The sequence below is a fragment of the Tinamus guttatus genome, unplaced genomic scaffold, assembly GCF_059628265.1.
Source record: "Tinamus guttatus ecotype Peru unplaced genomic scaffold, ASM5962826v1 Tinamus_guttatus_pri_ptg000134l, whole genome shotgun sequence".
Taxonomy (NCBI): Eukaryota; Metazoa; Chordata; class Aves; order Tinamiformes; family Tinamidae; genus Tinamus; species Tinamus guttatus.
This window is the reverse complement of record NW_028288668.1, coordinates 1,983,447-2,007,815: the sequence shown is the minus strand read 5'-3', so window position 1 is coordinate 2,007,815 and position 24,369 is coordinate 1,983,447.

Here is a 24,369-nt window from a genome sequence, read left to right as displayed (position 1 = left end):
ATTCTTCAACTTGAGTGTGTAAACAGATGGAGTGAGGATTAGCCATACAATAATGTGGCCTCTCAGCTTATGTAAAAAGTAGTCTTGACGTGCTGATTTTTTTTTTTCTGATGGCTCATTAAATGTACCCATGTGAATTAGAGGATGCTTACAGCATAAGTGAAATACTTATCTCCAGTGAGTGTTTGCCTTTGATAGATAATGCCAGGGTGACATATACATGTTTAGAGAAACACACAGAGAATTATTTGCAGATAAATTTAAATCTGTTATTTGCTTTTTATAAGCAGGCCTGAAATTCTAGCTGTTGATGGGCAGCAGGAGTTGCTACTGCTCACTATGTTTCACATCCCACTGAGACTGTCTACATGGTATTTTGTAGACTGACATGTGTTTTCTCTGCCTTTGCTCTGAAGGGGCAGGCGTGTGTCTGCGGCTGGTGTGTTGTGCTGTGCTTCAGCTAAGCATAATCCAAGGCATGGGGTGCATCTTGTTCTGGTTTGACATGGGACTGATTTGGCTATGCAGCTTGGGGTCATGATGTGCTCTTTGCCTGACTATATTAGGGTAGGGAATGGCTTGTGGTAGCTCACATAAAACCCTGTAAGCTCATCAACGAGGATACGCTTCAAATGACAGTCTAGTAATGTCTGTATATCAATATAGGAGTGAGAGCCCAATCAGGGGGGCCACAGGGGCAATTTCTGCAGAAGGCATATGTAGCATCCTGACCATGTTGCTCCTCTGTCATCTTCTCCAGTTCTCAGTGAGATGTGCTTTCAGGTGTGCCAACAGAGCTTGGCACAAGCTGTGCTTATGAGGAGTTTTGGGACTCCTTATAAAACAGATCCAAGAACTGTTATAGCTAAATCTATCTGAGTTAATGTAGGATGTTTTGTTATACAGATTTCTTGATTCATTTGACAGAGGCAAATACCATTTAACTTACTCTGTAAGTGCAAACCTCTGCAGTCCTTATTTTCAAGTTTGCAGAAAGACTTGCTCTTAACTAAGACAGCAGCATCCTATACAAATATTGCCTACTCTGCTCGATGCTCATCTTGCCTTTCCTGAATAATCTTCCACTGACTGTTTTACAGCAATGCTATTGTTGGGCCAGCTATACACATGCTGAACTGATGGTACCAGACAACATTTCCTCAGTTAAATGTTTTCTTCTGTTCTTTGAGAGGTATTGAGAGTCACAGTAAACATGAGAGCATCCTGTACAGCTCCACAGGAGAGGATTTCATGATTGAAGCATCCATTGCTGGGCTAGAAGACCGATGAGTTGAAGAGTCCTGTTATCTAGAAATAAGGTTAACAATTTAGCTGTGCAAGCACTCAGAATAATCGGAGTTTGTGATAGAGTCTGGAAAATTTCTTCCCAGTAGATACCCATCAAAGTTTAACATCGCACTAGCATGTTCAGATCCATAATTTGACTTGAGATCTATCTTATATTTTCTGGAATTCTAGTTGAATTCCTACTGTTCTTACAAGGCTTCAGTAATTAGGAAGAACCAAGCTCTCATTATGGCCTTCCAATTCATAAAAACTGATAAGTCTTTCTATTCACAAATATACCCATTGATTGAACTCAGTAAATTCCCTTATTATTCTTCTAAATATCAGCACTCTGCATTTTTCCCAGAGGGCTACATAGTACATACAGCCTTACAATAAGAATGGTGTCATTAATAGATTAATAGGTTCAATAATGCATATGGTGGCATTACTGAGATGAGTGAGCTCATTTAGGTGAAATAGAAGGCCATTTTCTTTTTCTCATATTTGCTTTTGTTCATCTATTCTAACTTACATTTTGTAAATGGTTGAATCAGAAAAAAAGAAGAAAACTTTTCCTGCCTTTATTCTTCCTGTTTTCTCTCTCTCTTTTTCCCCATGGTATCTCTATGAAGTGGTTTATGGAAGTAAGTGTGTACTCTGGTTATGTAATTGTCATCCTCATTTTATAGCAATAATGGGAGGGAACAAGAGGAAGGTCTCTCTCAAAGCAATGCATTGAAAAGCTCATATGCTCAACTCTGGAGCAGGCCCTTCTTGGAAGCAACCTTACATTTCTTATGTGTCAGGGGATTAAAAGCTAAAGTTGACAGAGTTCAGCCTTCCATGCTGTGCAGAGAAGGAAGCGAAGGTTTCACTGACACCTATAATCGTTAATCCCAAATATGGTGCTTGTAGAATTTTTTTGTAGCCAAAACCCTAGATTGCTGCTTTGCTTTGCCCTACATGATTCAGACAAGATATTTACGACTACCATCAAGTAACTGCAGTGAGTATATTAGACTTTGCTAGGTTGGCTCCTTTCTCTAATTCTCATAAAATCTTCTGCAGTAAAGCCTCTAAAACTCAGATTATGCTTTGCATATTGGGGCTCCCTGCATTAGGTCTCATGTATTCTATAACTCACCTATATGCTACCAGTGAAAACTTTTAAACTTTGCCAGACACCCAGCAGAATAGGTAGCAGAGCTTCTGGACCTTAGTAGGCCAGGTAACTCTTGCTAAATGAGGCAACAACCTCCAAATTTTCCTATTATGAAATGTTTTAGGTACTTCAATTGAGTTTATTACACATTGCTTGATACATAACTTATTTTCAGGCAAAAAATAAGACAGATTCCAGCATACATGCAGAAGAAAATTGGGTGAAGATTAGGGAGGAGAGAGTATCTTTCATTGAAGCACTACTAAATGACTACAGAGATAACCAAAGCAGCCATGATCCATGGTTTATAGAACCATGACTGGGGAGTAACACCAGATTAATAGAATAAATGCAAAAGGAGGGTGAAATTGCAATAAAAGGAAAAATAATTGTAATTTGATGTGGGAAAAAAAAGAGTTTTGATAGGAAGTGTCAAGTAGGAATAGAATTCAAAATTAACAAGGAAGAAAATAAATCTGCTTTGAGATTGCAGGAGCCTTTTTCTAAGTCTTTTTTATTATTGTGTATATATATATATATTTATTGCTAAAGGATGCTTCAAAGTAAATTTTTTAAGCTAATTTAGAAAAGAAAAATATTTTTCTTTTCTGAACTGGAGACCTAAACCTTTTGGAGACTTATCTATTTATGAGTTAGCCTACAGCTCTTTGCTGCATCTGATTTGAGAGTTGAATCCTGTTTTCTAATTAGTATTCCAGGCAGGAATTTTCCTTATACAATCTTTCGATTTAAAAGAAAACATAATCTGCTTTTGTCACTTAGTTTTTCAAGTGCTTATGTGTTTATGCTTTGACCTTAAAAAATATGTATGAGATTCCATTTGAGGTGGGCTAGGAGAAATAATATTTTTAGTTTGGTTCTCTGCAAATTCTGAATTAATGTCTTGTCATACTCTATCCTGATATGTTGTTCTTCCTTGTTCTTCCTTTATATTAAGCATATCTTACAGAGCCTACAGCTACTAAGCAAAGCCTACAGACACATTTCTCATGAACTCTTTCCACATGTTCTTTCCACATAACATTTTTACTAAAGTTCCAAACATACCTGGAAGTTAGAAAACCATTGTAGACCTGCCTATATTTAGCGATGAGTTAAGACTATGTGTGGCAGCAAGTAGGACACAGCAGTCTCTGCACAAATTGCTGGAATTTCAGGCTATTGCAGAGAGAGGATTTGGAATTTGGATCTCTACAGGGTCTTGTATAACATGTGGGCTGCCAAATGATGCTTTTCTGATATCCTGTGTTGATGACACAGTCCTTTTGGAAATTGCACATTAGTGCTCAGCTAATGAAATGCCTCTGCTAGGAAAAGCCATGTCTGACTTCCCAGCAGGAACTTCCAGGGATCACAGAGTGCCTGGGAGGGACCCCTTCGGTCACTATTGCAAGCACCAAAACACACCTTCTCCTTTGCAACCTGGGACAACCCATCTCCATCCTGAGATTAATTTGCTGTTAGGCAGCAGGCAAGAACAAGCAGAAGGGGATACTTTTTCCCACAGCACATGTTTCCTTTCTGGGACCCCTTTACATGGAATGTTGTAAAGACCAAAACTGCAAATGCTTCCAAGCAGGATCTAGGGTAGGTTCACCAGGGGCTATTGAACACTATGATCTAGTTACGACTTCCCTGGAGCTGCTTCCTGCTGTTAGGAAATGCCGACTCCAGGAGCTGACGAGTAGTGAGGCAGCCAAGCTCCCTGTTTGCTCTCCCAGACAGCCAGTAGTGATAGGCACACACACAAGCACATATACACACTACTTATATAGACAGTGCTGGCCACACAGATCAGCGCATACAGAAGATACAGTGCTCATAAACTCAGACAGCACCAGTAGCCTCATCTCGTTCCTCTCTCTGGCTCATCAGGATTAAAGCCTACTAATCAACAACCTGTATGTATATATACATATGTATATACCTGTATACATACACATGCATGCAATGTGGATCTCCCCCCAGTAGCTGGCCTTATACATCCAGTCTACCTAGTACTGTCTCCACACCCTCATGCCCAGACACACACAAACAGACAGGTCCCTCAGCCCCAACCCCACGGTCTTCCTCCCTGCTGGGTGGACCTCTGAGTCCCCCAGTGCACCCCCTCAGACTGGGTTCGACTCTTGTCTAACTCTTGCATGCATGTGTACAGGTTTGGCTTTTGTACAAATTGAGTCTCGCATGGGTTTGACCCTTGCCCAGAGTGACTCATATGATTTTACCAACTACTCACCGGGGGGAAAAACACCACAGTGCCTGGATGCTTGCAATCTGAATCTGCGCTGTCTCAAAATCTCCATCAGGTATCACTTCCTTTGCTGATTTGGTTTGTTCTGCAATAATGGGATTGCTGGAGGATCAGGATCCTGAGTGTGATAGCTCCAGACATGGTACACCCAGGGTTTCTTAACTTGAGGGAAGCACCCCCAGAACAAACCCTGCTTCTATGGGCTGCACCAACCTGATTCCTGTCCTTGCCTGTGTGGCACATCACACCACGCCATCTGCCAGATGGAAAGGGTGATCAAAATGTTGTTTGTCTTTTTCTTTTTTATGCTTTTTCTCATGCTTTGCTTTGCTCCTCTCTGTTCATCCAGTATGTGAGTTGGCCAAGAGCATATGATTCCTTGTAAAACTAGTGAGAATAGATTTCACTGACTGACCACTATTAATCTTTCAACTTTTCACTGAGTTTCAACTTCAGGCCGATAAACTCACCTGGCAGAACTATAATGACTTTTGATAGAGTTTCACCTCTGTATGACTATTTCAATTAGAATTGCCCCAGAATACCAAAGCAGAACAGGTTTAGTAGTAATGGGCTACTACAAGAACTGTACAAAAGTGTAGGGTATTCTTATTTGCACCGTAACTAAAGATCTTGATTTCTAATACTCCAGAGATGAGTTATGAAGCTTTTCTTTCTGCTTCGTGTTGCATTTTTTCCTCTGTTTGGAACAGAGAAATTCTCAAGAAGATTTAATTTTTATCCTAAAGGATTCAGCTTTGCATTTAACCTGGGTCTTTCAATTTCTCTGTAATAGAGAAAACTTATACTGCACACACTGCCCAATGACCAGCCTGGGAATTAAGCTCTTTTATAAAAAATGAAGAATTGCAACACTATTATAATTTTATCCTCTTTATCTAGGGAAAATCATTGTAATATTTTAACTACCACTATTCATACTTACTCTCCATATTTAACATGTCATGCTCCTTTCATATATTAGCTAGATTACAAAAAGAATAGAAATAGAACCAGACCTGATTCCTAGGTCTGGAAGATCAATGTTAATTTGAAGTTAATAGACCAAAAGATAGTTTTAAGATAGTAAAGATTAAAAGTAAAATTGGCAAATTTAATTAAGGTGAATTTGGATGAACTTTATTTGAACGTTATGAAATTTAGTAACGTTGCAAAGAGTGTGCGTAATGATTTTTGGCTATGTATGACAGTAGGAAACCAGGAAGAGATGTTGGTGGCTGCAGCAAGATGGTACTCAGGAGGAAAAGGAAATATAGGAAGGATCTGAACCTAACTCACCTTATTTGGAGGAGAAGATATTAGGTTTTATTCTGTATTATTTTGTTCTATAATCTATAAATCACCATATTCAAGAAGCACAAATAACTGAGAGAGTGGGGAGGGGAAGCCAGATCTGCCATCCATCATGCATATGGTGCATTTTCTGCTTCTTGGGTAGCAAATCTAGGGTGGTGTGCTAGGAAGCGGGCAGCACTACGGCCACCAGAAGTTTCTTAGCACGAAGCGCATCATGCTCAGAAGGAAACATTGCCCTGGGAGATGAGGGTGAGACCTGTATCCAGAGCAGATGAAAACATGTCTTCACGGTCTGCAGAGACTACAAGGAGGATGAACATGTACAGTGCGCGGTGTTCCTCAACAGCCATCTCTTGAGGATCACTTGGGACATCCTCCTGAGGTTTGGACCACCTCCATGGTATGTGCAAAGATGGATTGTGCCTGACCCTGCCTCTCTGGATCCTCTGGTCAGAGCCAAGGGCAGAGTTTTGGGTTATTATGATCCCTAAGGAGCTGCTTCCTAAGCATCCTTTCTGAACCCTGCCCTGAGTTGTCCCTGGTCCTACAAGAGATCTCTAGTAGACCTGGGAAGTAAGATAAGTTACTCTTTTGATCACAGAAAGTACCTAGTACTATGTAGACTTTCTCCATTACTGCATATCTGAGCTCTTGCTTCTTTTGAACAGAACAAAATGATATTCATCAAAAGTGTTTTGTATAGCCAGAATATCTAACACTTGCCTGACAGAAGAAAAAATGTTTGATTTTGTTTGGATTTCCAAGGTAACCAATTTTCCACTTGGTGTATACTGCTGACATGGTCCAGACATTTATGTCAGTTCAGAAATGTGCATGTGTGCTATAACTTGCAACTATGTGGAGGATTTCAGCCAAATTTGGCAGAGGAGTCTTTAGGGAAAAAAAAAAAAAAAAGTGTTTTCTAGAGGTTTCATGAAAACCGCCTGCAGATTAGAAGAGAGGATTCCTATGAGTGCTGCGAATGTCAGGCAGGCAGGAGCCCTTGTGTGAACCTTATTAGACACAGCAGAAGGTATATGACATAAATGCCTAGCTTATATATACGTAACCACAGGAAAACCTGCAGTAGGAACACACGCTCAACCACAAGTCATTAAAAAAACTTCCTTATTTCTTATGCTCAGAGAATTTGTCTTGAAGCATTTGGGAACAGTTATTATGCCAATTGACATGTTAATTAATTGTCAATTAACGTTAACAATTAACTTCCCTATTCTACTCTCACAGTAGTCTCCCTATTCTACTCTCACATGTTTATCCGAATGCCAGCAATGCAAAACCAAACTGTGCATGAGCATTGCACATATACTCCTTGTAGGCACATGTGGTCCAAGGGTATAAAGGCTTCTCATGGTGAAGGCAGGGGGTTCTGGAGCAGCTACCTGGAGAGCACGTGCTTGTGCTGGGAGGCAAAACACAGGCACAGGGAGCAGCCACTGGTGATTTGACTGTAATTCTCTCATAGGTATATTCTTTTTCAGTCTTGTTGTATTCTCTAGTTATACTATATCTTTAGCTTTGTTATACTTGTAGCTTGTAGAATGCTTGGTGCTAATAATATAGTGCAGTCTAGTGTCTGTTACATGTATAGAACTTCTTATCTTTAATAAATTCTTTTGTTTGAGAAATGATGATCTCATGAGTTCAGCACAACTAATCCCAGAATCTGGAAGAATTCTGGATGCCTCTCAAGAGATGTGTGACAGTGGCTGAAGAAACATTGCCTGTATTCTATGTCCCTGTGTTGTTTTTATGTGCAAATCCTGGCTTCTTTTGGAAGAAAGAGGCAAAACATTATCATAACAAGGAGGATAGGGAAGCATGGGGATTAGCAAAACAAATTTAACAGATCTAAATTTATTTCCAATCTATTAAAAAGAAAATTCTCCAACTGAGTGACATGCAGTTTGACAACTTTAATAAAGTCTTTAACAGTTAAGCCCAAGCCCAAGCTTTAATTCTGATTAGGCTTTACATCAGGAATTATGATAGACCTCATACATGGGTTGTCATTTATCTAAAAAATCTTCAAAGGAAGAAAGATTTTTCAGTAAATATTATTTTACTTTTTAAAATTTGAATATATGCTCTAGAAATACATATGCTAAAGGTAAATAACTGAATTCTGAAGCAGCCTAGAAGGAAGGATGTTACAGGTAAGAGAGCGGGAGGGAACTATTGATGTTGCTACCAGAGTCTTAAGGGATGACAAAGCTCTAAAAATAATGTCTAGGACCATTGTCTGACCTTGCTGCAGAGTGAAGCAAGGTGAAGATGTACATGATCTGAAAACATCCAAGTTAGCCTGGGAATCAGAAGCAACATAGGCTTATCAGCATAGTGCTGTGCTCAAGATGCTTAACCTTATCTTGTAAATTAATAGGATTCTTATTAGCTTCTGCACAGCACTACATCAGCTTAAGAATATTGCAGCTGGTCCAGGCTGGCTCATAGGAGATCGATCTCCACAAAGTCCAGGAGACTATGCATGCAGTGAGAGCTAAAAAGAAAAGGATACAATCCTGCAACAAAAATCTGAAACCAGTGGAAAAGATTGAAGATCACAGAATGCTGCAGGAAAAGTGTGTGTGTGCGTGCGCGCACAGGGAAGCAAGGCAGCATTTCTGAAGGAGGAGGTGCTGTCAGTCCAGACTTTGTAGCTGTGGATAGTGGCAGAGCTTGTTTTCCTCCCACTAAAAGAAGGCAGAAAAGGCTAGAGAGAACTCTTCAGTGATCAATCTCAACCGGAAACAGTAATAAATTATAACCTTATCAGAAAGCAGGAAGTTATATAGCACAAAGGCCTTCTCTCTCATAAAAGTGAACATGTCCACAGTTGATTAATAATTAGAGAAGATTGTGTATATATACTATTAGGTGGTTATTAAAATAATTTATTACTTTTTAAATGCCTTTCAGTCTTTCAGAGAAATTACTTTTCTCTCCTGCAAATGTGGCATTTCTCCCTTTTCCCTGCAGATTCATTCTTGATGACACCAAATTTATATGAATCGGAAATTGCAGCTTTAAATATCAAATCATCCTTGGCTGCAGGGCTCCTGACTGTTAGGAAGAGACAGGTCAATTATGTGCTAGTTCTTTAATAAACTTCATCTCCCTGAAAAACTAGTAAGAAAGTTCTTAAAATTACAGAAAATATTGTGTGTGCACATTAAGAACAGCAATTAACATTCTTTTCTACCAACATTATGTAAGCATTTTAATAAAGTGAAACTGTACCAACTTTTATACAGACTGAGCTTCTGATTTGGCAAGAATGATAATTGAAGATGTCAGCATTCTTTTATAACTATTCTCTCTAAAGCCACCTCATCTACATATCCTAATATGCTTGAACAATATTATCGTGTTAATGTGACATTTGTTTCATTCCATCATCTGTACTATTAGACATGCACAAGTGTTTATTTAAAAATAGAAAAAAATAGAGCTGAATTCCAGTAAAGTTTTATATGGCTCTTCAAATCAAAATATCTACATTTTTTCATTTAAATAAGTGCTGAACTACCGAACTGAGGAGGGTTTTTTTGTTTGTTTTCTTTTTAAGAGATACTTGCAATTAAGAGATACTACAAACCTTTTTATATTAAAGACAAACCATTATTCACTCTACAATGAAAGCTCTATTTTGATTGTTCTTTGGTTCTTCTTTGTTATATGTCTGTATGTTCCTGTCTGTACAGGAACATTCAGATAGACTTTTCAAAAACTAAATCATAGCTTTTACCTTCATAGTCATTGCAAACATAATACAAAATACACACAAATGTAAACATAAGATTAATGAAAAGGAGTTTCCAAAATATCTATAGTCTGTGAGATTGCAAGATACTGGGAGTTAAAGCTAGGGCAATCTCATGCATCAGGAGTCTGGATCGTTTTGGAGGAGTTTTATATTTATTCTTTTAATTTTCCTCTCCGTCAGAAGTCCTGATAATTGCATTCGCGGTAACTAATAAACTCTTTCCCCTAGGCAAAGAGATCAGAAATTAATTAAAAATTTTCCACTTATTTATAAAATCTCTGAAAGTTCTTTTAAAAAGTATTGTTGATCTTGAAGCACCTATGCAAAGCAAATCTGATTAGAGTCAAACATCAAAGAGTATTTTTTAATATGGTAATGATTTTGAACATGGAATTCAATAGACCTTATAGCCACACAGGAGTTAGTTAGAGAAGATAAAAATCATTCAATGAAAGTTTATGGTAAGTAAGGAGCTTGGGAGCCAAGACAGGTTGTTCTGGAAGAGAAAGTATGGGTCTAGCCAGTAATATTTGTTACTCAAATGACAGTTTTGAACCTGAACTTATTTAGAATTTCATTTTTTTATAATGTGGAGTGAAATAGTATGACTATATTAATAGAACTGACACAAAGTTTATTAGTGCATGGAAGAATCAAGTGGTAATACAGACTTTGAATGTCTTGAAATTGTAGACATTTGATAGAACTAATTTGGCAACTAATTTGTTTCTAATTTTAGGAACTAATAACAAGAAATTTGGTTATAGTCTCGGAGTTCATCATTTGGAAGTCTGTAAAAAATTGGATATATTACCTGGCCATGAAAGTAACCGAAAACAACTAATGAAATGTGATTGTGAAAGCTCTAGTAGAGAGGAAATAAACACCAATGTCTCTGCACCAGCGAAACATCATTTGTAATACTTTCTTGTACTTAATTAAAAATTCGTCCAATTGTACGATCCTAACTTTGTCACTATTGCAATTAGGTTCAGAAAGATGCATCTCTCCAACCTTCCTGCTCATAAAAAGAAAACTTGCATTTTTTCTGTTTGAAACATTGGACCAGATGCTTATAGAGGTGACTGAGAAATGGAGATATCCCCACCTTCTAAATGACACTGTGTGTGTAGCTCCGTATTTTTGTTAAATCTTGGCTTATTACTAGAACTAGTTCATTTCTTTCTAGTAGTGATTGTTTTTTTGTTGGTAGTTGGGGCTCTCTTTTGACTTGCAAGGGCATGTATATGATGTAATGTGTGCTGTATGGATCTGAGCTGTCAAGATCAAAGTGGTGAAGCCACAAGAGAGAGCACAGCAGTGCTCACATCCCTGTGCAAACAGCTCTGGTTTCTCTATCCTGGCTCTCCTGTTCTCTTAGCTCTGGTTCGTGCATGGATAGCCACTTTGACTATTTCTGCGTTTATGGTAAGTATACGCTTTGGGAAAACTACATTCAAAATGCTGCTCTAAGCCAAAAATCAGAAATCTGACCATAAATGTCTTCATTTTTTTCCTGGTAGAGAAGACAGATAACTTGAAGAGTTACAGACAATCTATGTTATAAAAGACTGCTGAGGATAGATGAGAAAAACTAAAAGATATTCACTGGATCCCATTGAATTCCAACTAGCTGACAGTAGCAACATGTAGAAAAATCACAAGCTCTTGCCCTTAAATAAACAGCCACAGCTTTGTGCACCATTTTTGCAGATGTCCTAAATTCCCTCAGATGGAGAAACCTATATTCCACAGTGGATGCTAAAGTGGTCACAATTTCTGGTGAGTACTGTTTGTTTAAAATTACACTGAGATTAGTAATATTACACTGACTAAAATCAGGTAGGTAACTTGTTCCTCATAAGATGCTGAGATGGACACATATGAAAGTATTTTTTCAGAATTTGAATTACACTCGGATGACTGACCTAGCTCTGATGGGATTTACTCCTACTGGTCTGAAATGGTCTGGTGAGTCCTGTTCAAGTGGAATTCAAACACTTCTAAAAAAATAAGTATTTTTAGAACAGAATCTTAAGCAATAGAAGCGCAGGGAGGAATGACTGATATAATTTTGGTTCTGTCTTTAGTTCTAGTATATAAAGATAAATAGTGATCTAAAATTAGGTATAAAAGATCCATTTCTGGTAAAAGAAGGGGCACTGAAAGTAATAGTTTTTATCCTGTTGAAAATGAACATTTCCTGAGACTAGTCTTTTGGACCAGAATTTCAAATCTCAGAAGAATTCTTCTGTTTTCCATTAGCTGAATATATATATTTAAATACATATTTTCAAGGGTCATCGATTTCCTTTTCCTTCTCTTTTAGTCTGAATCAGGAAGGGAAAATAGTATCTAGGACAACCTTTTTTGATTCAGTAATGTTTTAGCCATACTGCTTCAGACATGAAAAATTATTATTTCCCTTCTTTTTCATCTATTTTACCCTCCTATCAAAGAAAGATCTTGAAAAATGTGCCTGATTCAGGTTATTGTGCTACTTCTAAGAGAAGAGTTCTTATATTTCTCCAATACCACCAGAGCAATAATAAATCTACAATACATTCAGGCTCAAATCAAATCTAACAAAGACACAGATGTCTTGCCAACAAACTGAGTGAACTTTCAAATATGACATTTCCAGGAGACAAATCAGAATCATCAGAGTTAGATTGCTTACATCTAGAAGTCCTCTGGAGAAAGTCTGAAGGGATTTTCTCATCTCTCTCTGCAGGGATGAGTGAGTGCATTGCACTAAATACAGTCTATTCAAATACACTGAGGAGATTTTTAGGATATGGACAAAAAGAGTTGAAGCAGCTTGAAAGCTGTTTGAAATGATGCAGCCAGGACTGTGTATATTTGGTTAGTAGAACCAAAGTTTGAGGAAATCAGTTTATTTCAGTTTGTTTCATCAGGTACTGGGAAAGTAAATGGATCAACCCCTAAGTGTTTTTACAGATTAGGATTATTTCAGTCCTTCTATGGCCACAGATGGTTCTCATTACTCAAAACACTAGCTATAGTGAATTTATACCACCAGTGAGTAAAGTTATAACTACTATTAACAAATACACAGGACAGAGCTGACACGAGGAGTAAAACAGTAGATAATATATCGTGTCAGAAGACAATATTTTAACTTCAAACTGTTACAATAAATTTAAATTCTAAAAATATAAATGTTGATATCAGGCCTTTCCACAGATACTGTATCTTGCCTATGTAGGGCTCTGATTAGTGACAGCCTGTTTAAAGCAAGTCTTGGAGAAATAGTTCAATAGGCAAAGGATGGAGACAGCAATCAAAGGGCAGGATGCATTTACTTGTTGTGTGCTTCATTAACTAGATAAGTATGTATCAATAGTGAGCAGGTTGTTCACGTCTTTCCCAAGTAAAGTATCCATAGTGTGTTGGTATACACACGTGTATGCATATGCAAGAGAAAAGATGATTTGCTCATCATTGAACTACAGCTGTTAGACTGCATTAGCAACACAAAAGCATTTTGTCATTTTCTCATGCTAATGGAAGCTTTATCACTGCAGAACAATGTGAAACAACATGAGAAATTTGATGTATGTAAATATAATTATGGAAATTGGAAACTGGCCAGGCAGCATAAGCCCAGACACACACACAATTCTTGTCCAAAGAACAATAAATTTTGAAAAAAGTGATAGCTACAAATGAGTTTTTGAAGTTATGACTAACCAGTCAGGCTTATTCTCACAGTTTGTAATTTTGTCTGAAACTCTGACTTGATTTATAACCTGATTATCTATTCATACCCTTTCATTAACTGATGTGCAATTTGCCATTACATTCATAAACCTTTTCTCACATTGATTTACTATTCATCAAAGAAGTGATTGAACAAATCTAAACTAAACTAAAGTTGAATAATGTTTAACAAATACCATCTGTTGCCGTTCTAACAGCGCAGCGACCCGGTTCAAGACCACCCCCAAGCCTCAAGCCCCAAGGGGGGGGCCTCAGCTGTCCGGTCACTCCCATTGATTTCCGGCGCCTCGCTCGCGCCGGGGGCACCCTCGCCCCGCCCTTCCCCTTGTGGCTCGGCGCCATTTTGAGGGGCATAGGGTGGTGGCCTGGCCCAGACGTCATTATGCTCTGACTTCTTTTCAATGTTTCTAGCTTCCTCGGCTAGCTCGCTCCAAACAGATTTCGGCTGTTTCTGCTCCTCTGTAAGTGGGGGGGGGTTCGGGCATGGAGGGGATGTTTCACCCTCTTGCTGACCTTTAGGCTCAGTAGAATTGCGATTATCTGGGGGGTCCAAAGTCTGTGCAGTTGTCCCGATTCCCACTTTGGACGTGGTCATTAAACAGTCTTTTACTGCTACCCAAGTCTCCTCCTCTTTCATAGCTTTCTGTAAGGCTTGTACAACCTTTCCCCACGCCTTAAGGTTTTTCCCACAACCTGAGAACATTGTCTCCTCAGCTAATGCCATAGTACATTTGTCCCACAGTTCAGGGTGGAGAATATCCACCGGCTGGTCTATAGCCTTAATTTTTAAAAGCCTTGTAACTGCAAGAGTTAGATCTTTTGGCTTACAATCAATCCCCCAGTACTTATGTAATTGCGATACGACCTTTATGAGGGCTTCCATCCTCCTTGTTGATTTGGTAGTGTCCCCTTCGCCGGGGTGGTCCACTTCCTCTGGCTGCTGCTCACGCTGCTCACTCATCCAGGTGATGACGTTCCCGGGTTTCGGCACCACTTGTTGCCGTTCTAACAGCGCAGCGACCCGGTTCAAGACCACCCCCAAGCCATTCTGTCCATTAACTAGTTGACATCAATGTGATGGACGACAAAATGGCTTTATTGATGGGTAACAAGGTGTTATATAGCCAAGGTTTACAATGTCACATCCGTCTGCTTACATCATAAACTAACACTATTGGCTATTAGGGGCTCTATCTTTCCGTACAGCACGACATCTTCCGGCCGCCGGACCTAACTACCTGCAACAACCATCCCACTGAATTCTGGAAATGAAGAACCAAAACTTTCCAGGGTGAGCTTTGCAGTGGGTGAAGGCTGGCTTTTCCAGAGCTGTGCCCACATATCATGGCTAAGAATCCACCATTTGGGTTCTTACAAGACAATACACATAAAAGATATGTATTGTGACATTATAACAGTGTGCTATGGAATGCAAGAGGACAGCTTACTTCGTAAATCATCAATGACCCAGAGTCAGAGTAGTGAAGGACATAGGCAGGCTGATAGCATGACTGAAGAGTGGCATGAAACTGGGATAATAATGGAGCAAAATATAAAAGGTAATAAATCCTAGGCCCTTATTCCCCAAGAACTGGCTTCCAGAGCACGGGCAGGCTACACTGACAACTTGCCTTAGGCCCCAAAGTAGGGTTAGTACTCATCTCCGCAAGCTCAGTGCTTAAGATAAATGCCACATATGTGCTGAAATTATAGCATATGTAAGATTGACAGGATCCAAAAGCAGTATTTGCTTTAGCATGATCCAAGTAACTCTCCATAGTGACTTCCTCTCTACTGCATGTAAAGAAGCCCAGTATTTCATATTCCCTTTAAGATTTTCAACTTCAGACCTTCTTTGCTAATTAAAGCCTGACTGGGCAGAACTTCGCATTTATGGAATCATGGATGGCAGCAGAATTAGAGAACACTTATGATGTAGAAAGGGCATTATATATGAAAAATTATGTGGAAAAATAAGGTGAAGAGGATGTCAGGGAAATACCAGATGATCAGAGTGATGCTATCAACTGTGAACAGTCCTTACACACTTGTTTCATTTTCCTCAGCAGGAATGCATTTTTCCTTCCACTGTAATGAACAATCACACCTAAAATATGTTTCTCTTTTAAGGAAGAAAAACAGAAAAAAAAAAAGTAAATGGCAGAGATTCAGTACATTCAAAGAGGCAGAAGCTGCAGGGCATATTAGGTTCTCCAAACAGTTAGAGATTTGTTATCGCTAACCCTCGTCTTCTTTGTTTACACCAGCTAGAGAGCATAACAAAATTCTTAACTGCTAATGCAGAGCCATACTGTAAGTTAACACAGCAGAAAAAAATAGCCTGATTCTCCAAGAGGATAACCTGCAATCACAGGCAAGGAGCTAAAATGCAGTGCATGAATTAGGAGGACTGGAAAGGCAGTTTAACTCCAAATTTGTTAACTCCAAAGCATGCGCTAAGACATTAATAGGTTCATTGATTCTAGGGCTATAAAGGACCATTAGAGCTCACTAGACTGACTTCCTGAAAAACTGACTACAAATTGTACCCAGTCAGCTGTGCATTGACCCTCAAGAGCATCTCTTCCAGAAAAATGTGAAGCCTTTATTTAAAGAAAGAGTTTTAGTTTGTTTTTGGCTTTTAATCCTGCTATTGTGCTATTAGAAACATGCCTCCCTCTTCGCATGAGAGTTGATATTTTTTCCATGTCTTTCTTCCCTAGGTGGGAATCCTTATTTCCTGATTTATTATTTCCTTATGAAATACTGATGTAATATAACAGTTCACCTTTCAGCCTTATTTTTACTGCACAATGTGTAAATATCTATAGTGAATTCCATTGTGCAATCCTGGTCAATTGACCACGAAGGAGATGATAATTTTTTGAAGACACCCTCGTTCTTCTCCCATTTGATGCATACAAGTTTCTCCCAGAAGGAATCACAGTACTCAGGGAAATTAAACATGCCATTGTTTCACACAATCTTGCAGTTGATTCTTGTTGAAGGCATGTATCCAAAGACCAGGACTGTGGGACACAATGCAGAGATTACACTCTATGAATAGCGAATAAAACCTAAATCCTTTTGTCTATTCAATATGCCATTATTCTTGTAGGAGATTAGCTTCCTTGTTTTCAGAAATTGAAATATAACTTAATTAAAAAAAAAATCCAGCTGATCTTTCTCAGTGATTGAACTGATCTTCCTTTTTTCCAGTTTTTGTACCCACAGAGCTATCAGTTTCTCTTTCATGTCATTAACGTTCTCTTTCAAGTCATTAACAATGAAAAAAATTGACTAGTAAATGAATGCCCTAACATATGAATATACCTAAAAAAGATGGTGGAAAAACAGACTATAGGTTCACACTATTCCACAACACCATTACCGATTACTTGTAGCATGATTTTTTTTTTCAAAAGTGTAGACTTTTATTAAAATGAATGAAAAAGAAGGCAGAAGTATTGGGTCTTCAGAACAGCCTTATGAATAATAATTCTTGCTACAGATGCATGGAGAAAAAGAAGTTGCTGGTTTTTAGAGGACTGGCAAGAAAGAGAACATCTGGAGTTGATCTTACCTCACCAACTGCATCTACATCTGAGCTAGGCTCCCAGTTAAGTAAGTAGAGAGAAAGTGGAGTTTTTAGAGTGCAACTCATCTATTTGAAATGCCACTGTTATGACAAGATGAATACCTCTGAAAACCTCCCTCCTCTTATCGTAAGACTGAATAACTCAAATGCAGACATGAGAATTTAGTCAGATGAGTCCTACTGCAAATAATTGAGCACGAGAAACTTTCTCTGCCTATTTTCATCTCCGTGAGGGCCTGCAATTACTTCTGGGAGAAGGAAAACGGAAGTGAAAGAACATGGCAGGAGATGTTAAATGCTGGCATCCCTTGAAGTATTTTGAAGTATGATGTTTTTTCTTTACTTGCTCTGACTTGGAGGAAAAACATCCTGTACATATTATACACCTAAAAAAACTCTCAAGCATATAAATATTTTTTCTAAATTATCATTTTGGGGGGGGGGGAGGGGAAGAGAATGATGAGAATGATGCTAATTTTATTCTCTGAGAGTTCTTTGGTTTTAAATTTTACCTGACCTATAACCTAAGTCTCAGTCTCTCAATTCATCTTAAACCTTTCGAGACTTTATTCTTTAAGGCATATTTTGTGTTCAGAAGGTGAAAGGAAGGGTGCTAATTTATTTGTTTCAGAATTCAGAATGTGTATTCAGTCTTCTACTTAAATAACTAGCTCCCTGATTTTTGTTGGGCTTTAAATTTAGTCCCTGAAAACCAGAGAAAATTTAAACCTTCCTGGTGAAAGCGCTCTTCCCAAGACTCTTAAAATTCTTCTAAACTTGAACTGCAAGTAATCAGTTAGCTCAAATATTGAAAGTTTATCTGGAACAAATGTTGTAGTGCTTGCTCTGACTTTAGCCACTGGACAGAGTGTGAATGATCCATGCACTAGATTTACCTTGCACCTTCTTGAAAATTTTAGTTTTTGCCCACAGCACACTATACACAAAAATTACATATGCACACATATATTACATGAAAATAATGTGTAAACAGGGGCTGGCTATTCTTTGGCACTTGTCAAAGCCATGAGTAATTCCTTTCCAGGGGGCTAGAACAAATGCATTAAACAATTTTTATAATGTACTGCCTACATTATAGACTGAGATTCACTCATTATAAATGTCTTAAGCTATTTATTGTTTCCCACAGAGAAGATGGAACAAATGCAGCAGTCAGAACACTCAGACTTGTGTAAATTCACATTAAACTTGGACTACTACAAAATTCATGTTTCCGATAACAGTTTGAGTCTTTTTGCCAGGCTTAGGTGGTCTAGATTTTTTTCTCAGTTCTGCTTAGCCTATAGCCTGGTCATCTCATTAAATCTCTGCTTTGGCATGAGTAGAGTGGAGAAAATCCTTCCTTAGTGATTATCCATAATATGCTTAACTCTTCTTCCAGAAGCTTTATTTTAAGTGCGACCTGTACAATCGTATTTTCAGGTGATTTGATGCACAAGAGGACTCCGCATCTTTCTTACCACAGCCCATCTCAAGCCGCATAAGAAGGTCATTTGATACAGGCATTACTCATCTCTGAATGCACCTAAAAAATCCCAGAGAATGCAAGGAAAATCCTTCTGGGAGGAAGGTCAGGAGGTCATTGGTGCTGTCTTCCAGCTCAGGGGAAAATGCTCTATAGTATTTTTATAGTATACTCCATGCAGCTATCTATACTCTAAGCCAGACTTGGCGTATGCTTGCAATAAGCAAAGCAGAATATTACTGAGCAAATTCAATAGTTAAGGAGCTTCAGGCAGGCAGATGTAACATCTCTGTCATTGTTTTCTACTTGTTTCCATATTAGAAGGTGCCCTGCTGTGTAATCATCTATTTTGATCCATGATTTGCATTAAAAACAACTCTATTTCTCCTGCATTGTTCAAATGTGTCTTTTTAGAATATTTTTAAATTTCACACATTTCAGGATGTTTTGTTAAGCAATATAAAGAATATTTGTTATTAAACTTTGATGTGCAACATGTTTGAAAGCATGCTGTTTCGGGAGTGATTCTGGCTGCTTGATTGGATGTCCTCAGGCTACTTGGTAGCAGAAAGTGGCTTCTCTATTGGAACTAAATTGAAAAATAAGATTTCTTTATTCCCACCTATATTCATGATTCAAAGCAGTGACTAAACTTCATTATATATTTATTTCTCTTAAGACATTGTGCTATCTAAAGAAAATTAGCCTCTGTTTTCTGTCAGCGATGCTAATTAATTTAACTATTAACTAGTTAATTTGTTCATTGACATATGTTTTACTGTAAGATACAGTGTATTCACAGACAGAAAAGAGGAATGAGTTCATCAGCACCTACCTCCAAAATACTTTTGAGCTTTGTCAAAGTGTGTCAAAGAGGAGGTGTGAGCTGGCAGAAATGGCTTTGTGGAACTGCTCGTGTCCGTCATTTTGTCACTGAGGTCTGATTCTGAGCCTGGTTCCATAAGTCAAGCTCATTTTCAGAGTTTCCAGCAGAAGCAGGAGTCCAATGTACAATAAGGAATTCATGTGACTCTCCACAATTCCTGTTCACAGTAGCTGGCTATTTCACGTTCGCTGTTATACAAACCCTTCTATAGGGATTGCCAGGGCTACGGCATGTTGTTGGAAGTATCACAGAATGGTAGAATGACTGAGGTTGGAAGGGTTGGATCATCTAGTCCAACCACCTGCTCCAGCAGGGACACCCAGAGCACGTGGCACAGGGTGGCATCCAGGAGGGTTTGGGAGATCTCCAGAGAAGGAGACTCCACAGACTCTCTGGGCAACCTGTTCCAGGGCTCTGTCACCTCCACCGAAATGAAGTTCTTCCTCACATGGAGGTGGCACTTCCTGTGTTTCAACTTGTACCCATTACCCCTTTTCCTGTCACTCGCCACCACTGAGAAGACTTTGGCCCTGACATTCACCCTTAAGGTACCTGTACATATTGATCAGACCTCCTCTCAATCTTGTCTTCTGCAGCCTAAACAATCCCAGCTCACTTAGTCTTTCCTTGTAAGATAGATGCTCCAGTCCCTCAATCCTCTTTGTGACCCTACACTAGACCCTCGCAGAGCTCGCATTGCTAGAGCAAAGCTCCCCCTCATCGTCTTTGTCACCACAGAGCCAGATGGCTTAATTTGCATCAAGGTGCAATAAGCAACCTGCCCTCTCAGAGCAGCAAGGATGAGTTTGTTTTCATCAGCCTGCAGAAACGCATCTGAGACAAACTGTTCGGCAGCATATGGGCTGCCAAACACTTGCAAAATCTGCAGCTCCATTAGCTCTTGGAGCACCTGCTCTGCAGGGAGTGAAAGCTGGAGCCAGCCACGTGCTGGTGAAACAGAGCTTCATCTCTGCACTGGGAAGATATCAAGAAGAGTGAGACAAATATGAGTGCTACCTGTAAGACCTGAGAGCTATGGAAGCCATAGGTCACTTTGTAAGGATCAATCTGCTTCTTACCCACACTAAGACCACCAAAGGAAATTTTCTCCCCAGCATCTTGAGATGCAGCTCTTGGACTGACTCTCTCAAATGCAGGGAAAAATGGCTCTCAAGTTTTCTACACTTTCTTCACATTTCTCTTTATTTCTCCTTGTGTAAGAAAGAATACTCTCACCAGTTAGTTAAATTATTTTGGACTCACTTGAAGTGTGAAGCAAGCTTACAGAAAAAAGGAAAAACATAAAAACATATTTACTCTTGCAGAGTAAAGGTGGAAATCCTAATTAATGGATTAGAAACTGAACCAAAAGGCTCAGCAGCTAAACCTAATAAATTATAAAAATAGGCTAAAAGGCTGGGAAAATGTACTAATTATTTCCTGCCTTCTCCCTGGGGACCTCAGATCCAGGATAGCCTGTCTAAGTATAATTCTTCCTCCCCCTCTTGTTTATAATGTCTATCTATCTTTTTCACTTCAGAACTTCCCTCTTGCTTATTTTAACCATTACAAATTCACTTGCTGGGGTGAGATCACACATGGCTGCAGGAACAGATCTTTTCTCTGTTGTTTTCCTAGGTATCAAATGCACTATGAGACCTTTCAGGTCCTGATGTTCCTTCAAAATAAATACTGCTCTGTGTTTCTTAAATAAAGCAGATCCTCCAGCTGGTAAGACCTTTTCTTCCCTGGGCCATATTCAAGAATATTATCACTTATAATCATAAGGATTATCACATATAATATATATATATATACATATATATATATATTTACATATCAGAAGTATTTCACACTACCAAACTCAAAGTCACCACCTTGCCTTCAGCTTCTCACAGAGAATGGATACCCCATGCTGGGATGTTCATATCCAGAACAAAAAAAGAAATTCACCCATTGATAGTAAGGATTGTGATAGTTATGGAAGCAGTGAGATGGACATTAACAAAAAAAAAAAAAAAAAAAAAAAAGATGTCTTATCACACAATCACTCTTACTAGAATTTCTATGGTGTCCAGGAGACTTAAAGCAGAATAAGTCAAATAACAGAAAAATGAATGGGCATTTCATTCATGACTGTGAGATGCCTGGCACCCTGTGTCACATTGTATCTGCTGTTCTTGAGGCTTTAGACAGTTGCTTGGGAAAATATCAGGGAGACTGTTTTTAAAAGCATCTACTGAATGGCTGAACAAATAGCATGTGATTAGGTGCCCAGTTGGATAACCTGACTAAAGAATTGTTAAATAGAATATTTCAAGCTATAGAGGGGTTAGATGTGAGTAGTTGTTAAATGCATACTTGGAGAAGCTTTTCTCTAAAACTCTTTCCTTCCCCTCAGGAAAAAAAAAAAGTTCCTTTAATAGTTTTTAAAATAGTTTAAAATAAACTATTTTGCTTTTTAATGCCACAGATATCTTCTTTTTATAACTTCGGAAAAGGAAGCAGACTTCATGCTAGCTCGTGTGAGAGGATTCAGGTCTAGATCTGCCTGATGATACTACTAAGTTACTCTAGTTCTTTACTTGCCATAATTATTTTCTTTAAAAACTCAACCAAATTCAAAACCTCAAGTTTGAGGTTTGAGACTTTGGCATGAAACCTCACCTCCTTGCAATAACCCAGGTTACAGCTAAGCTCACTGTAATCTGTGGAAGTTTCAACAATAGCTGAGGCAACCAGTGTAAGATGACTTTGGGTTTTTCTCTCTCTGATTCTCATTAAACTAAAAGCCATGTGCACACCTCTTATCACTGCCACGGATATTCAATAATTATTATAACATAACTCCATGAGCATAGTTATTTAGAACAGATAAAAACAAATAATACTTTACTTTGATTTTATAAAGCCCTGCAAAGCCTGATATGATATTAGAGGGCAATTGGAAATTATATACTGGCATAATTCCAGTGATGTCGGTTCTGTTGTCTTGACATAAGAAATTAATTTTGATCCATGAAATAATGGGCCATTTTTTATGATTTTGAATCTTGCTGCAACAGAGTCGAAGGTGCACAGGGAGTGGTTCCATAGATTGCAACAGGTACAATGTTTCATGTTAAACACAAACAGAATGTAGCAGAAACTGTGGAATGAAGAAAACTGAGACAGAGAAAAAAGAAAGGAAGAAAGGAAAAAAGAAAGGAAGAAAAAGAAAAAAAAAACATAGAGGCTATCCAAAACTACAGTTAATTGATAAATAATATGTTGTAAATAAAATAAGTTCTTGTATAGCATAAAAGTCAATTATAAATACATCAGAATTAGGAAAGGGAAATATAAAGTGATATATATATATTTTTAATAGAAGCCATACCTTTGGGCTCTACAGTTATGAATAATAAATACTCCATAGGCTATGAAGAAATTACAGCCATATATCCTGTATTTTATTCACAGAATACAATGCATGCACTTGCAGACACTTATATTTTAATTACCTTGTGTCTACCTGGTATTATAGTGTGTCATACTAGTCTGACTCCCATGGGAAGAGTGTAAGATGCTATGGAAAATGAGTGGGAAATTTAATTATGTCATGCTCACTGAAACATACTCTTAGTAATTGATCTGACTGAGCTTCAATGATTGTTTTTTAAAACTACATCAATAGCCACACCTTGGCTAAGTCCCAGATCCATTTACCTGTCTGTCTACCTAATTTTTTATTTTTGAGAATGTAGCTGGTCTTTGGTAAAACAGTACAAATATCTGCTTTCTACCATATAAAACAGGCTCATTTGTCCATCAGGAAAGGAGAAATCTTTGAGCCAAGAACTGAATCAAGTACTCAGGTGACCCAGGCCAGGACCTTATATGCGCCATACGTAGATCTCTGAGAACTGAACCTACCATAGGGCAATTAGGAGTCACCCTGGTGGAAGCTACCTCCTTTGATCTGCGTGTCTTCAGATTCAATATTTCTCATCATTACTGAAAGAGACAGATCAGCCTCTATTATCAGCACATGGTGTGATATGGATATATCTGAACTTTTTTATTTACCACAAGAGAGATGTGCGTGCCAGTGTGGTGCTCCTCTGAGCTCACTTCCCAAGCCCACCCCACATGAACTTTTGGACACTTGACTCCAGTAAAGCAGGAGCCAGACTGATTCCCTGCTATTCAAATGTCAGGATGAGCTAGCCAGTCTGAGGTTCTGCTGCCCCAAAAGTATCAGTCTGAGGAAATTTTAAAGAACAAGAGACCCAGAAAGCCACAGCTTTCCACCAGCAATCCCAGCAAGTTTCAGCAGGAGCCCTTGCTCTGGTTCACCAGTACAGCTCCCTTTGCAGGTCATGATTCAAAAGGAAGGCTCCATTTCACAGAACGTGCTACTATCATTCATCACACAAATTGCCCTCATTCTAGTTTATTCATAATCTTTAATAATGCAGACATTTCTCAGGAAGCATTTTTCATACAAACGTATTAACCCTGACAATTTGACCAATGGGTAAATGAAACTTGCTCAGTATAGTGATACAAATAAAACTCAGTGAACACTTGCAGTCTCTGCAAAGTAATTATGATTCTGTCAAAGGATTAATTTTACAGCAAGAAAAATAGGAACAGGAAAAAAAGTATTTACAGGAATTAAGAACAGATCTACATTTAAAACTAGTTGTGAATAGGGCTTATAATGGTATAAATACATCATGAATTTGTGTGCTTATTAAAATCTTCTTAAGGAAATCAGAAATGCTTGTACAGAATTTTCTAATTCCTAAATTTTGAAATTTAATTAAAATAAAAATAAAC